This window comes from Rattus rattus, chromosome 4 (genome assembly GCF_011064425.1).
Source record: "Rattus rattus isolate New Zealand chromosome 4, Rrattus_CSIRO_v1, whole genome shotgun sequence".
Lineage (NCBI taxonomy): Eukaryota > Metazoa > Chordata > Mammalia > Rodentia > Muridae > Rattus > Rattus rattus.
In genome coordinates, this window is record NC_046157.1 from 2,993,353 (window position 1) to 3,006,786 (window position 13,434).

Genomic DNA, 13,434 nt, shown 5'->3' on the forward strand with positions numbered 1-13,434 from the left:
TTAAGTAGACCTGCCTTTAAGCAAAATTTATTTGTTTTTAGTTACTTGCTTTAGGTTTCACCTTGAAAAAGTATATAGGAGGCTAGAAAGATCTTGTCACTAAGTGACCACATCATTTGTACTTAGCATAACTATGAGCACAGTTCTGAGCACATTGAGGAATCTGCTTGTTCGTAAGGTGAGCATGAACCTGCATGTCTTAGTTATCTCACAGTTTGCAATAAGTTAGTAGGTTTTTGTCGGTTTGGTTTTTGTTTGTTTTTGTTTTTGTTTGAGACGGGGTATCTCTGTGTAACAGCCATGGCTGTACTGGAACTCACTCTGTAGACCAGGCTGGTCTGGAACTCACAGAGATCACCTGCCTCTGCCTCTCAAATGCTGGGACTAAAGTCATGCACCACCATTGCCCAGCATCAAGTTAGTAGCTTTAATAAGACTGGGATTTTACAGCTTTATCCCTGTTAAGTTTGAGCCTTAAAATTTTGCGTTGAAGATTTAAAGATCTTTAGCATCCAAATAAAGCTTTAAACCATAAACGCAGTCCACAGAGAGACTGGGAACAGTATCCTTATACAGTGCACCACTACAGAACGTCTCAGTTTCTTGTACTGCTCAGTTCATCCAAGTAGCTAAAGCTTAACAACATTAGCAAAGGCAGACTGGACATATATCCAAGTCAGTTACTGTTCACTGAGTGAATCTTAGGGATTTATAAACCTTACTAATCAAAACATTTACCAAACATATGTTTCTTACCTAAAATTTTTAAAAGTCTGATGTTGAATGCAGTTGGCAAAAACATAAGCAGTTAGGCAGTTTTCGTTAGCTTGAGTATATCTTTATAACCTTTTGTCATACAAAAGAAGAATTAAGTGGCTAATCTGGGATATCTTGAAGACCTACTGTTATTTCCTTAGACTAAAAAGGAGATACAATGATAAACTACCACCTCAGTGTGAATAAGATATTTTGTAGGTGCTATCTTAGGTAGTTTATACCCCATGGTTAGCTTAGTCAAGATAGTGAAGTTACATTGTATGTCATCAGCCAAGATGGAGGGGAGCCACCTGGTTGCTGTTTAAAATATCAATTTTTTTACAACTATTTTTTTTAAAACAAAGTTGAATCCAAGTTATATAAACGCTATACTCTAAACAAGAGTTGAATCACATATATAGTAAATTGTAGCAAATTAAGATTATGTATAGATTTTTAAGCTATAAGTCTTTCATTATAAGTTTTAAGTTTGTTGCAGATAGTTTCCAGCGTAGTATTAAGAGTTTATTTATTTATTTATTATATGTAAGTACACTGTAGCTGTCTTCAGACACACCAGAAGAGGACGTCGGATCTCATTACAGATGGTTGTGAGCCACCTTGTGGTTGCTGGGATTTGAACTTAGGACCTCTGGAAGAGCAGCCAGTGCTCTTAACCACTGAGCCATCTCTCCGGCCCCAAGAGATTTTTTCAAAGGCAGAAAAATCATAGAACCTAATGCTGGTTGTATTTTAATGTTAATTTGGGTCCCCCAAAGTTGTTTACACCAGAGAGTTCACACATAAGACACCGAGGGTCCCAGCTCCCACTTAATTCTGATTAGTAAATAAAGATGCCAGCAGCCAGTATCTGGGGAGAAGAGACATGGATGGGGTTTAGGTTTCCAGGGTAGGAAGGAGCAGGAAGAGAGAGAGCCGCCATGCCTTAGAAGAGGGTGCCAGAGAGACAAGAGCCACAGTGGCATAGAGAAGCTAATAGTCGCCATGGCCTCTAGGCCAAGAGAACATGTCCAGAGGGGTTTGCCTGGGTAGAGCTAAGTGCAGACCAGATGAAGCATAGTAAGCAGTAACTTGGCTTATCAATGGGAAAGTAGAATCTAAAAGCATGGAGGGCAGTCAGCTGCCCAGCTACTGTGCTGCTTAAGGCATATGAAAATATAAAGGCTGCGTGTGTGTCCTTCACCCAGGAACATAAATAATTGAGACAGGTAATAACCCTGAGCAGGGATTTACTAAAATATTCCAAATACAATAGAGATAAAAGGGATTTTTAACTCATTATTCTTTGTGCATTTTACATTATGTACCCCAATCCCACCCATCTATTTCTTTGTATCTGCCCTTACAAACTCTCCCTCAAAACAAAATAAAAAGTTAAAAATCAGATCTTGCTGTGGAAGCTGCTATGTCATAGTATGTAACACAGCATGCACTTTTGTCCAAACATCTTTACTTGCAAATGTTCATTGCAGTGAATCTTGATCTGCTCCGATGCCTCTGGATTCTCCCCAGGACTCCTTTCAGATATCCTGCTGTTGCCCTGTGTCATGAAGATCCTGCAGCTTTGGATCTGCAGGACTGGCCCCTTCATGAGCTCCAGCAGTTCACAGATGTGATAGATGTGCTGAACCAACTCAAAATCTGTGTCTGGGCCTGGGAGGTGGTTCAGTTGGCCAGCCTACCAGCTCTCCCACACCCATTACACCAGGGAGAGTTTTCCAGCACTGACCTGGCTACCTTAGGAGTGGGTGGGCTTCCGAGACAAAAGGATTTTAAGAATGGGCAGTAGGCCAGGCATAAGGGTCACTGCTTTTGATTCCAGCAATCTGGGAATGGATATCTGTGAGTAAGAGTCTATAGAGAAAATTTAATCCACCAACATTGCTGCTCTGGCAAAGGATCACATCCAAAAACCTTCTGGGTTTGTTTGTTTGTTTAAGATTTATTTATTTGTATATATGGGTGTTTGTTTATATGTGTGTCTGAACACCAGAAGAGGAAATCAGATCCCATAGGACTGCAGTTAGAGACAGTTATGAACTGTCATGTGGATGCTAGGAATTGAACTCAGAACTTCTGGAAGAGGAGTCAGTGTTCTTAACCACTGAGTCATCTCTCTAACTGTGACCTTCTAAGTCTTTAATCCAAAACAATGAAGTTAGTTTGTAGAAGGACATAGCTGTGTTTGAAATTGACATCTAATTAAAGGTGAAATGATAAATCAGAGAAAGATTTGACAAAATGAGTCAGAGATATGATACACCCAACTTCCATGAGAGCAGTACAGGAAAGAGAGGCTACTGAAGTAACAGTACAGGGAGGTGTGGTAAGTTGCACTTAAGTGTAATCAACACAGAAGGCACTGCAGTAGAGCTGAATTCATTTACAGTCAGTTCATGAAGCAAAAGCCAGAGAATTAAGAAGGAACCAAAAGATTAGAGAAATTGCCAAAGTTAGTATGAGGCCAAGCAGAGCAATTCAGCGAGAAGCCAAGCGAAACCAGATTGAAATCAGTCAGCTTGGAAGATTAGATTGTGTGGAAGCTAGAAGCTTTCAGGCCTCAGCCGAGGAATAATTAGAACAGAGGAAAGAAAATACTCTGGGCTCAACCCAAGCTATGTATTTGCAAAGCTTGGGTATGGGTCTGATCACTTCATCGGAGGAAATAAAAGCAACATTGACATAGGTCAGCCTGGTGTAGTGATATTTTTGAGAATTCTGAAATTTTGATTTTGTGGTTTGTTTTTTTAAAACACAGAAATGTTATTATAGGAATGTGCTTTTGCTTTAATTCCAGATATAGGAATGTCCAGGTAATAATAAAAAAAAAAATGGGGTTGGGAATTTAACTCAGTGGTAAAGTGCTTGCAAAAAAAGCAAAAGGCCCTGGGGTCAGTCCCCACTCACGAAAAAAAAAAAAAAAAGAAAAAATAAATAAATGGCTTGACCAGTTCACCTGCATCACGGCTCCACACTGGGCCCCTGGTACTTCTGGATCTAGGCGTTAGTTCTGGCACCATAGGGTCACATAGAACTAACATGAATTTATCTCAGCGGCGGCTGGTTTCAGTGTGGCACCACGTTAGCCTAGCTGTCTTCTAGCACCAGCTCCACTCCCATTGCTCATCGACCTGGCCAGCCCTGGACAGCTGGGAATTCTGGTTCCAGTCACCTACCTGGTAAAATTGAGACTCAACAAATTATAATCCAGCAATCAGATTAACATGTTAAATTCTCAGTCCACAAACATATCCACAGGATAAATTCACTGCCAATTAATAAAGATAGAAACCACCCATGTAGACAAGATAAAATTGACCTAGACCACCTGGATCAGAATCATCTTCCTCCATCATCTCCATCTTGATTTTCTCTCTCTCTCCTCTTCCTCTTCCTCTTCCTCCTCCTCCTCCTCCCCCTCCTCCTCCTCCTCTTCACTGTTTCCTAGACTTTTCCTTGCCTACCCTTACTTTCCGTCCAATGATAGGCTGGACCCGTCTTGCTGCATAATATCATCCTTCACAGGAAGTTGATTATGATTTGCCTCGTGCTCTAGTAGAAGCATGGTTTTGCCAGCTGCGGAGAGTTTCTGTGATTGTGTGGCATTTGGAAATCTGGGAACTTTTCAGAGGATATATAAATGGTAGGTCCCCAAGAGGCCAAGAGGTGGTGTGTGTGGTTGTAGTCATTCAGGGAAGTTGTTTGAATTTTGTTAGTAGCTGTGGTCAAAGAAAAAAAAACAATCTTTCTCTTCTAGCTAGTGTTAGGGAAAGAAAATGGAGGGTGGGTTAGGGTCCAGGAACCACCTCACAAACCACACGAACACCGATCTCAGTCAGACAGGCATAGTTTATTGAGCATATGCCCTGGGATTGGTCAACCAAGGCTATGGGCCAGATTCTGGAACCGAACCATGATTCAAGTTAAGATCCTACAGGGTTTTTTTTTTAAACATTTTTATTCATTTATTGTATAAGTGCTCTGCTGCATATACATCTGCACACTAGAAGAGAGCACCAGATCCCCTTACAGATGGTTATAGCCACCATGTGATTGCTGGGAATTGAACTCAGGATCTCAGGAAGAAGGGACAGTGCTTCTAACCACTGAGCCATCTTTCCAGCACCTCCAACAGGGTTTTTAAGTTGAAAACCCACAAACATTTGTGCCAAGTTATTTCACCAATCAGGATTTATGGATAGGGGAATTCCTTAGGAAGATGTCTTTGTTGTACACTTATCCTATTCCTATTGGTTGGGGTATTCAACTGTGGCAGGGGATTTGCCTTGTCTAATATTCCTGTCCTAAATTGTATATCAGGATGGGACTTGTCTAACGTGTCTTAACTTGTCAACCAGGATGTCAGTTACCCACATACATGTCTCTTTCTGCCAAGTAGGGTATCCATTCCCAAAGAAGTCTTGGGAATTTAAACTTTACTAGTCAAAATGGAAGTTTTATTTCAAATAGTTTCTTTTTTTTTCTTTTCTTTTTTTTCGGAGCTGGGGACCGAACCCAGGGCCTTGTGCTTGCTAGGCAAGCGCTCTACCACTGAGCTAAATCCCCAACCCCCAAATAGTTTCTTATATAGGTGCAGGTGTCTCTCTCATGTTGGGGTCCATCCCAGGGGCAGCTTATAAATACCATAAAAGCTTATACATGGGTGCAGGAGGTGATATTGTGTGACTGATTCAGGTCCAAGCATATTGTGGGTAACTATACAAAACAGTTGTACTGACTTCTACTGGTTTCCAAGGGCACAGAACATAACAAAATATGCAATCGATTTTGGCATTAGAAAGTTTCCTAGTGGGATTGGAGAGATGGCTTAGTGGTTAAGAGCACTGACTACTCTTCCAGAGCTCCTGAGCTCAATTACTAGCAACCACATGGTGGCTCACTGCCAGAAGCCATCAAGGAGAAACTAAAAACTAGCAGGTGAGCTTCCTGAGATGGTTTCTCCATGGACTGTTAAAGTTATTGATGGATTTGTTTCTCTAGGCAAGGCTGAGAATATTTTATTTTAGATAAGATTGCTATTATTAATCTTTTAATAATCTTTATATTAATAACATTACTATAATTAATCTTTTAATAACTGCTTTTCCAGTTATTAGTAAATGCATATAACAATCACTAGGTAATTAGTCCACCCTTTTGAGCAGATTTCTGCAGAACAATGAAGATGTGCTGTCTTGTAGTGATGCTATATAAACAAATAGACGATTTCTTAATTCTTTACGATGATCCTATCAGAATTCCTAAAATTATATTAGTATTATTAAACTCTTTTTAATAGGACTTCTATTAAGTCCTCTCTGATGTCAAAACTGCAATGAGAACCCTGCCAGTCTTCTGAGATAGCAAGTAGACATCTACAACTTAGAGCACTTTCCAAGAGGTTGTAAAACTACTAACCAAAGGTCATAAAAAGGAATCTAATGATTTACTCTAAGGGTAAGGACAGAAAACAAAATATTGACTGGGTTTATCTATTGAAAGTTCACTAATAACTTAGTCACAAAAATTATGGTTTTTAACTTTCAGTAAAGAACCTGCAGAGCTACTGATATATAATGAATGTTTAGCCAAATAATTACTCTTAATGGATATGCATGTAAACTTTCTCTGTTGTAAACTTCCTATTCAATTTATTGATTTGAATTTATGTGTTAACTTGTGATGAACTTTTTACCACGATATCATACATTCTGAAAGATGCGTAAGTGCTGAGAACAAAGAAAGGAGATAGAACTGAACTTAAAGAACTTAGAAGTAGGGGTTGGGGATTTAGCTCAGTGGTAGAGTGCTTGCCTAGCAAGCGCAAGGCCCTGAGTTCGGTCCCCAGCTCCGAAAAAAAAAAAAGAAAAAAAAAAGAACTTAGAAGTAAAGTCATTGGGAGAAAAGGGCATTGGGAATAAGGAATTTGGAGAAAGGGCATTGTTACTTCAGAGCAGGAAGAAAGAGCGAGATTAGAAGAAGAGAGCAGGTAGAACTTTTCAAGCAGAACTGAAGAAGAGCTTTTGAGAGAAAAGAACCTTTTAGAAAAACTTTCATAGAAAACTTTTTAGAGAGAACTTGGAAATAAAGATTAAAATCACTTTTCAAAGTGTCCTTCTTTTTTCTTCCTGGACTTAACTAGCAGGTTGGAAGTTAGAACTGCACAATTCCTGCAGAGATAGAACAGAGGCTACTTTACTTAATCCCCTGCTGTTTTATGATGAAGTGCTAAAAGCCAGGGACTACAGTTTCTGGTCTCAAAGGAACTCAGGCAGGCCAGATCAACTACAGTAGCAAAGTGACAGAATTAGGATAGGCAAACCCTAAATATCTTGCAAGACCATGTCTTACTGCAACTGACACTCCAATACTCAAGAACAACCAAGAAAGAAGTGCTGGGGCTCCCCCTTCCACTCCCCCACACCTCCACCTCCACCCCCCCACCCTCCACTCCCCAGGCAGCTCACAACCATCTGTAATAGGATCCAATAACCTGGTGTCTGAAGACAGCTACAGTGTACTCATATAAATACAATAAATAAATCTTAAACAAAACAAAGTTTCTAGAAATTGCAAAAACATATGAGAAAGTTTCCTTATAATGGCAGGCTGGCCAGGTAACAGTTACTTAGGCCTTAACATTTTACCTAGGTCCTAAGGGGGTGGGGGGGGGGAGGAATAAGAACCTACAAAGTAGCTAAGACTGGCTACAAGTGGCACCCAATGTCAGGCTTGGTAAAGAAAAACTTGGAAATTTAATTTCAAATGCCATAGAGAAAATATCAAGGGGTGAAGTAGTGGATTTTTTTTCAAGAGGTCAGAAAAAAAAAATTACTGTTGCTACTGCTAGGATATCTCAGGTTTTGCTCCCAGAGAAGATTTTCTGGTTTTTCTTTTTCTTTTTTGTTTATTTTGTTTCAAAAAGCATTAAAAGACTGTCTGAGCAGCTGGAAAGATTGCAAATGAAAATGGAGGGGCCTGAGAAAAACAACAACAAAATGGCTGAAGTAGGAAAACAAACAAACGGGAGCCTCTGCTCTCTCATTTCTGAAAGGGCTGTAGAGTTGCCTGGCAACTGGAGGGTTGTAAGTGGAAGTGAAAACACTTGGGAAACAAGGGGCACCAGAGAAGAGAGAACAGAAAGGCTCAGCCTCAGTGACTACGCAAGAGAGTAGGAGATTCCTGAAGGAGGAAAAAGAGGAGGAAACTTCCAGAGGGCAGCTGGGTCAGAGAACAGCTGAAAAAGCAGGGGACAATCAAATGAAAGACCCATTTCGCTTTTCCAACTTGGGCCCGGCAGAATGGCTCCCGCAAAGAAGGGTGGCGAGAAAAAGAAAGGCCGTTCGGCCATCAACTAGGTGGTGACCCGAGAATATACCATCAACATTCACAAGCGCATCCATGGAGTGGGCTTCAAGAAGCGTGCTCCTCGGGCACTCAAAGAAATTCGGAAATTTGCCATGAAGGAGATGGGGACTCCAGATGTGCGCATAGACACCAGGCTCAATAAAGCCGTCTGGGCCAAAGGAATAAGGAATGCTCCCTACTGCATCTGAGTGCGTTTGTCCAGAAAGCGTAATGAGGATGAGGATTCACCAAACAAGCTCTACACACTGGTAACTTACTTTCCTGTTACCATATTCAAAAATCTACAGACGGTCAATGTGGATGAGAACTAACTGCTGAATGCCAAATAAACTTACAGAACTGCCCAAAAAAAAAAAGACCCATTTCTAAGGAAAGGGTTAATATCAAACCAACTGGGCTGCCAGAGCTAGACATGGGTGGCCCAGGGTTATGAGATCACCATCAGCTCTCCCAGTAGTCATAACATATGCTTGCTAATGATGTAGAACAAAGTTATGTCAAGAAAGAATGGTGTCCTATAGAAATGATAGTTTTAAAGTGTTTTTTTTAAAAAAAAAAAAAAGATTTATTTATTTTTATATGTGAATACACTGTCATTGTCTTCAGACACACCAGAAGAAGGCGTACGATCCTATTACAGATGGTTGTGAGCCACCATGTGGTTGCTGGGAAATTGAACTCAGGACCTCTGGAAGAGCTGTCAGTGCTCTTAACTGCTGAGCCATCTCTCCAGCCCTTTAAAGTGTTTTCTAAAGAGGCAGTGACTTCATATAGGATGCACTCACCTTATGTGAAAAAAAGTCTAAGTACCTGGGCTACTCAAAAATAGAATTATTCTCCAACACTGCAAGAGAATGGTAACAGCTGCACTAGACAGAGGCTGGTCTGCAGCTGCAATGGTTAACATGGTGGAGGGAAGAAGTCTCGAACAGTGAAATGGAGCAAGAAGAATGAACATAGGAAAAGACCAGTTGTTGGGTAAAGATATACAAGACTCAGATATACAAGAATGGATTCTATTTGATGTTACCATACAACAATGTCACTCAGCAGCTTTAAAAGCTTGGGACAAAGTTGAGGAGCCCAGGAGAAAGTCCACCTCATTTACAGAGATTATAAAAGGGTCTGGAGAAGCCTTTATGATTTTCTACAAAGATGAGTCTCAGCTATGATCAAAGCCATATCAGACGCTGACACAAGGCAGGTGTTGATAGAGACCTTGGAGTTTGAACATTTGAGTACTGAATGTAAAAAGGTGTTTTAAAGGTGTGGGGCATGTCCATGGACAATTGGGTAAGGGATATGAAAAGGATGCCTAGGCTTCCCACGGTGTGAATATGATACAGCACAGGCTGCCATTGGGTTTAGTTAGGAGTGCAGATCCAAAAGAGCTATTCAAGGAAATATCTTACTGTCAGGAAATGGCTGTGGGGGCCTGGCTTGAAAGAGATCCACAGCAAAACCTAAAAGCTGTTTCTGTCACGGAGGGACATGCAGACTGAAAAATCTCTACTCAGGAGTGGAGACTTATTGCACACCACTGCAGGCAGTGCTGCTGCAGACTTGGCCACAGATAGACATCTTACTCTCTCCATAAAACTTCTCCCCCCCCCCTGGGGGCTGGGGACCGAACCCAGGACCTTGCGCTTCCTAGGCAAGCGCTCTACCACTGAGCCAAATCCCCAACCCCCTAATCTAGTTTTTTTATACAGCTGCATCAGGCTACCAGAACTAGAAGGCATCCATCATGGGTATCTATTCATATCACCCATACTTATTTACACACGGGTGTGCCAGGCCCCTCAGCATAAGGAAATGAAGACACTGACCAGTCGTTAGTAGGAAGTGTATTAGAAGCTTCCAATTTTCATGAACTGCATCAGGCAAACAGCGAAAGCTTAAAAAGCTGTTTTCTGGGGTTGGGGATTTAGCTCAGTGGTAGAGCGCTTGCCTAGGAAGCGCAAGGCCCTGGGTTCGATCCCCAGCTCCGGAAAAAAAAGAACCAAAAAAAATAAAAGAGTGAATGGAAGCCAGGGAAAGTTTTGTATTTGGGACATAGATTTTTTCTTATACTTCCACAGGAAGTGAAAAGACTGATAAAGAACTGTGCAGGAGAGGACTCCTGAAAACCTTGGCCACCGACCCAAAAAGTGCTTATTTCATTGAAAATGTCTGTTTATAATATTCCACTACACACAGCACGAGTAATGGCTTAAAACAGAGAGGGGAAAGGTAGTGACGTTATTGAAAATTATGGAATTTTGGTTTCTTTAAAAATATTATAATAATGTGCTTCATTTTAACCTCAGGTATAGGGATAAGGGGCTGCTTTGGACATTTGGAATTCTGGGAACCTTTCAGAGGGTATATCAATACCAGAACGTCAGAGGCAATGTGGGGTAGTTGTTGGCCATTTAGGGAGGTTGGTTGAGATTTGTTAGTAGCCACAGTCAAAGAAGAAACAAAAGGAACAAAATTAGATCCGGGGATCTCCCTCTCCTTCTCCTCCCCTCTCCCCCTCCCCTTTCCCTTTCCCTTCTATCTTTCTTTCTCTCCTATTCTAGAGTTAGGGGAACGAATAGGGTGGGAAAGAAGAACTCACAAAGTAGCAAAGACCAGTTATAGTCTGGCCTACAGAGTGAGTTCTAGGACAGTTAAGGCTACATGAAGAAACCCTGTCTCCAAAATCAAAAAATAAAAACACATGAACAAAAACGAGTGGGAAATAGAAAACCCCAGAGATAGAAGACTTTTGGGCATGCAGAGAAAGCTTAGATACAAGAGACTTGGGGATCATTTGTACAGTGTCAGAAGTCACCACATGAGAGAATTTGAACATTGAGCATGCCATTTCGAATTTTTATTATGTGTGTGTGTGTGTGTGTGTGTATGTGTGTGTGTGTGTGTGTGTGTTTGTCTGTGAATGTGCCCAGGAGGTAAGAAAGGGATCAGCTCTCTGAAACTGGAATTACAGACAGTTGTGAGCTTCCTGAGGTGGGATTGAACTGGAATTGAACTTGGTTCTTCTGCAAAAACATGTGCTTTTAGACACTGAGCCATTCATCTGTCCAGCAAAAATGCCAATTTAGTTTTTTCAATTCATTTTAACTTTTTAACTTTAATTTTAATTTTTTTGCCACTGAGCTGCATTGAAGCCAAGCCATTTGTAGCAAAACAGCAAGGTTTTAGTAACAGTAGTGTAGTGGATCAGGAGGGTTTAGGGAAGCTTTAGAACTTAGCCTACAGCTGCTCAGGGAGATAAGGAAGTTTGGGGTGGGAAGAGCTGAGAACAAAGGGAAGATTTTGATGACAAGAATTTCAATCTAGGCATTCCCAAGTGTACTGAGAGATTTGTCTGAGGTCCCAAATTCCAGAAAGTCATTTCTTTCCATGTGACTAGGGGCCCAGTAAGGTGAGGAGAGCTTCCTGGCACACCAGTGTGGCTTTTGTAGTAACAGTAGACTAGAGCAGGCAGTTCCAGGTGATAGGTATCTATTAGAGTGGGAGAAGAAAAACAGAGTTGCCCACATGGGCACAGCAGGCCAGAGAGCCTGAGAGAGTCGACAAAGAGGAGCCAATGGTCGGAGCACATGGAGTGAGGAAGCAGCTGAAAAGTCGGACTCTAGAATTTGGAGTAAAATGTAATGTGTGGCAGAAGCCAGCAGAAACAAATGATCCATGTATACCCCAGAAGAGGTATCAGTAGCTTGGCTCAGAAAAGCGGAATCCCTTGGAAGGAAGCTCATTCATGCTACTCCTGGGCTTCAGCACTAGGAGAATAAAAACAAAACAAAACAAAAACAACCAAACCAAAAAAACAATCGACCAAACAAACAGGCAAACACACAAGTGAGATGGCTAGGTAGGTGGAGGGAGAAAACCAGGAGAGGTGCAAAGATCAGGACTAGATAAGGTCATGGGTGGGGGTGGGATGGGAGTTATGAGAGAAGAGAGAGAGGAACAGGAGACCATGCAGCCAAAATGGCTGGTTCTATAGGAATGAGAGAAGCTGGAGGAAGGGAAGCCCAGCCCAGCCCCTGGGTTGAAGCAGTTGAGGGTAGGGGTCAGGGTATGTTGGTCAGGATGATAGGTAAGAGTGAGTAGAGACTGAGGGAAAGGGGCAGCCGGAGTCTACTTTGATATGTTAAACAGTCACTTGTCCTGAGTTTGAGACTAACCCCATACCTCCTACACTTTTCCAGCCCAAACAAGGGCTGCCCTTCCCCCAGTTTCTCGTTTCTATATAATTCTGCCACTTCTTTCATATGCTCTCTTTGCTCTCTTGGTCTCTTCCCCTCACCCCATCTCCTCTCACGGCCCAGTTCAGTCCATTTAATGTTCTCCTTTCTCTCCTTGCTCTGAATTCTTCTAGACGCCTCCAGCTGTTCTCAGTCTCATTTCTACAATGAAAACCTCCTCAACCATACCTTGGAGCAGTCGTGTTCTCAGTTTATAATTGAGGGAAGTGCCCCCTCACTGAGCTACATTCCCAGCCCTTATTTTGACTTTGAGAGAGAAATTCCACTAAATTGCTTAGCCTGGTCTTGAACTTGTGATTCTCCTGTCTCAGCTGCCTCGATAGCTGGATTTCAGGGTACCCCACAGGGCTCATCTTTGAGATGTGTCTCTAAGCATCTGTCCTGTCACAAACGTACCACAGATAGTTCTACATCAGATTCCCTACCTAGGTTGCTATAGAGATTAAAAGACCAAATCAAACGCTTGTACCTTAACAATCAAACCTTTACTCCTTGGTGCCCAGTTCAGTGAGTTGTGATGCCTCACAAAAAAAATCTACAGCTTACAGCTTACCTCCTAGGGACCCATGATGACTCATCCCAAACGTCAGTCACAGGAAAGACCACTGCTGCCTTAAATATGATTTAACAAGACAGTGAGATGACTGCTGTACACACACACACACACACACAGTCACACACACACACACACCACACAGTCACACACAGTCCACAGTCACACACAGTCACACACACAGTCATACAAAGTCACATACACAGTCCACACACAGACACACACACACAGTCCACACACAGTCACACACACACACAGTCACACACACAGTCACATACAAAGTCACACACACACAGTCGCACAGTCACACACACACACACAGTCACACACACAGTCACACAAAGTCCATCACAGTCACACCACCAGTCACACACACACAGTCACATCACAAAAGTCACACACAGTCACATACACACACACACACACACACACACACAGTCACACACACACACACACAGTCACACACACACACACACA

General features: G+C 41.9%; 1 pseudogene; it reads left to right on the top strand.

Annotated features, from left to right (window-relative positions):
* Positions 1 to 8,069: 8,069 nt before the first annotated feature.
* Positions 8,070 to 8,456, top strand: LOC116897776 (annotated as a pseudogene).
* Positions 8,457 to 13,434: the final 4,978 nt, after the last annotated feature.